The 3837-nt window shown below is 36.8% G+C and overlaps 1 long non-coding RNA gene across 3 annotated transcripts; it reads right to left on the reverse strand.

Annotated features, from left to right (window-relative positions):
* Positions 1 to 1342: 1342 nt before the first annotated feature.
* LOC126911694 (uncharacterized) lies at positions 1343 to 3313 on the reverse strand. Of its 3 annotated transcripts, none has more exons than XR_007706198.1 (4): positions 2799 to 3313; positions 2460 to 2536; positions 2227 to 2359; positions 1343 to 1490 (listed from the first exon to the last, which is right to left on the reverse strand). It is a non-coding gene; the product is annotated as an uncharacterized LOC126911694 (long non-coding RNA). The 3 variants fall into 3 exon arrangements; XR_007706199.1 differs by having other exon boundaries at positions 2686 to 2835; XR_007706200.1 differs by lacking the exon at positions 2799 to 3313 and adding an exon at positions 2690 to 2784.
* Positions 3314 to 3837: the final 524 nt, after the last annotated feature.

A 3837-nucleotide genomic window follows, 5' to 3' on the forward strand; every position in this document is an offset into this window, starting at 1 on the left:
TTTCTTACCTTTCATCTGAAACTTGGAAGTAGCGTTTTCTAGCCTGGAAATAGTTATTCGTTAATGTAGACCAATTATAGAAAGGAATATAGTTTAGTTTACGGTTTATAATTGGTGTTTCGTGCTTGTATCACATTAAGTGTGCTATAAAAATGTAATAGCTACGCTATGAAACTATGTGACTGTTTCCTCTGATACTAAGCTGTGTAGCCGTGCGAGTAACGTGCGCAGCTCGAGTATGCGATGCATCCATAACAAGCATTCATAATACGCATCTTTTCATATAAAAAACATAGCTTTGTTGAGTCCGTTTCCACCGGCGCTAAGCTATGTGTGCCAATGAATATAATTGGTGGAATGTAGCAACATAGCAAAGCACATCTGGTGGAAAAGCAGCCTAAGGCCGGGACTCCACCAAAGCAGAGATGTGTGCGGTGTGCTGTGTGCTGTGCGAGAAGAGATGTTTTTCAGCTCGGGTGCGGGGCGTTGAGTGCTCAGGGGCCTTAGACAAAGTAACAATTTAAAAACGATAACGAAGTTAGAAAAGTCTAAAATGTATGGAGATGCGTTAAGTCACGTGGTCAATCGACATCGTTATCGCAATTTGGTAGACAATGTAACATTTCATAACGAAACCATAAAGTAACGAAAACGTTCACGAACGTTATCGTGTTTACTCCATACAAATGCGTAGACAAGCAGCACTTTCAGTGTTCGTTTTCGCCTCGATCGTGATCGTCATTAGAGATAACGAAACGAACGCTAAAACGTTGTAGTTATCGACTAATATCGACACAAGATGGCCGGATTTCATTCTACAGCTGATTTTTGACCTTGGTTGATGACATACTCTTGAGTATTTATTTTATGTTAGAGGCATTACTGCAGGTTAAATAATTTATAAAATGCATTCTCTTCGTTTATTGTGGGCTGTGCACAATGAGAACGCCTGGGAGAGGCGTCAAAACCGATAAATCAGCGACGGCTATTGGAAACAATTGGAGAAATGCCTGAATTGTTTTTCATCTAACATTTCAGACTTAATAAAAGAGCATTTAGGAAATTATGCAAGGACCTAGAAGCTCATGCACGATTAAAAGGTTCTACTGAGATTCCCCTGGAACTAAAGGTAAGAAATTTTACATTAATTAAACAATATAATTATATGTATTGCAGGCTACCAGATACTTATGTTGTTGGTTATTGATCCTAATAACTTGAGTTAAAGCATTATTCGTCTGGTTAGTTTTATATATTATAGGTACTATATAACAAAAATATTGTAGTACGACACAATACTTTATTAAGTGCTGTAGAGGTAAGTAAAAATAAAACCACATAATCTAAATCTGTATTATTATAATTTTCAGGTGCTGTGTGCTCTTAGCTTTTTAGCTACTCGCTTGCCGCTGTCTCGAAGGAGGTCGCTCAAACGGTCGGGAGAAACAGCAGACTGCGGTGTCGCTGGCGATCTCAACCGCGGACCACGCCTGATGGATGGAAAAATATTATTTATATTAAATATTTATGTATAAGATTTTTTATAAATACTAATGCATAATTTATATAATTTATATAATAGGTAATATTTATAAATAATAATTCATAACCAAGTTATAAACTAATTTATCAAAAAATTAAATGGTGTCTTTCATGTAAGTGACGTTACTTGGTTGACTAATGTTAATGTAAATAAGAATACTTTATAAAACATTTCGATTTATTTATTTGCCATCTACCTACTAGAGACAATTAAGTAGCTCATTTTTGAGCAGATCCCTTGAAGGTGTATACCTAGTACTTACATTAAATCCTAGTTTTTCTATAGTCTTGTCCATAGTTATAAGTATAATATATATGTATATGTTATAAGTGTAAATGAGATTAAAAAGCCAATTTGGCATGAACTTGGCATGTACTTGTTTGAATTTTTGTAGTAAGGAGTTTAATGTAAGTTTAGTGTAAGTTTTCTTTTACATATTTGCTTAAAAGAAAACTTACAACTAAGAAAGCAAATGTTTTATGGTATATGCCTGATCATCATCATTATAATTATAAAAAGTCCCCAGTCCAGTTATAACAGAGAAAATTATTACAAGCCAATTTTCATAACTTGTGGTTATGAAAATTGGCTTGTGTCCACTTATCCAAAACCCTTTAGAAAATAGCTTGCTAGCCGTTCTACCATCACACCAGTCTTTCCAAAAATGTTCATTAGATCCTTACTTTTTATCACTTGTCTGTAGTCTTGCTGCCACCACCACCAACAGCATTCAATATGTTTGTCAGTTCAGTCCACAGTCGGTCTGACCGTACCCAACCTAGTGATGCAGCAAGAGGCCTCGCCGGGTCACCATGACTGTAATATAAAGAAACAAAGATTCAGTATAAGTACTTCATTGTTAAGATTGCGTCATTCGTACATTACATACTAGTGAATACAACTGGGATTTACTTACTTTGCCATATCCTCAAGCAGCATTGACAATTGTTGGGAACTTGTTCGCACTCTTGATTCCATGTTTCATCACTATCACTAAAAATTATAATAGATTAGAACACCAGTAATTTATAAAAATGAGTCTATATTGATTATCATTAAGACTAAAACTTAATATCAAAGTTAATGATAATTAAAACTTAATATAAACAACAATTTAGAATAATAATACTCTATTCACTTACTTACTAGTATAAAGTTTTGTTTTTATTATAATTTACAATACTTTAGCAACTCTTTATTTCTATGATTTCACTCAAGTAAAACGACTACTTAAAACAAAGACTATATTACTTACTAGAAATAACGTGGACTGTCTTATGCGAGAGCTAGTTCGAAATTGAACTAATAAAGTCATATTTCTCTTGGGAAGCACTTGAGCCCAGCAGTTTTCGGATATTTACGTCTGGGCTAAGGACATCGCAGCACAACCACTTGAAGCCCACAGGCGCGGCGACCACCGGCACCGTGCCGATCCCGTGACGTCACCCAGCACTCCAACGTCGCTGACTGTGATAACATCACCCTCACGAAGTACGGCGATCGCCAACAACTCACTTATTCTTATCAGTAAAATTCGAAAACAGTAATAACTCGCGGGAATAATCCGATTTGAACTTCTTGAGTGACACTGACAGCTAAATTTTCGTTACCATAAACAATATTTTTGCTTTTTAGCGAATAATCGATTCGACACAACGATAACGATCGCGATGTTACTTTGGCTAAGAAATATTTGTCGTTATCGTTGAGACGATGACGATTTTAGATATCGTTTCGCTACCAAGCGATGTTACTTTGTCTAAGGACCCAGTACCCATTCTGACACGAAAGGTAGACGGGCTAGCGGGCGAGAGGGGGAGGGTGACATCGCTCACTGCACGCCGCTCACATCTCTCGTCTCCACTGCGCGTCGTCCGCGCACAGCTCATATCTCCGCTTCCATCGCGACATACAAATATTACACATCTCCGCACAGCGATCTCCACTGAAGCTGAGCGGAGAGGAGACGTGTCAATAACTCAATTCTATTGGTTGTTTAAAAAACATCTCCTCTCCGCTCGTCTCGTCTCCGCTTTGGTGGAGTCCCGGCCTAATAATTATAATAATCCTTCCATGCCGATTTAGGCTATGGCGACCGTTTCGTTGATACACTCAGTAGCATGTTTTTAGTATATTAACTGATTTTAAAAAGAGGAGTTTGTTGTCGGTTTTTTTAAACGTTACGGAAATTATTATCTGTTGGATATTATTATGGAAAGTATCTGTTGAGCAGATTCAGGTGGCTACCAATATATTAGTTGACATATACTCTAAAACACTTAAATACTTATAGT

This window comes from Spodoptera frugiperda, chromosome 18 (genome assembly GCF_023101765.2).
Source record: "Spodoptera frugiperda isolate SF20-4 chromosome 18, AGI-APGP_CSIRO_Sfru_2.0, whole genome shotgun sequence".
NCBI lineage: Eukaryota > Metazoa > Arthropoda > Insecta > Lepidoptera > Noctuidae > Spodoptera > Spodoptera frugiperda.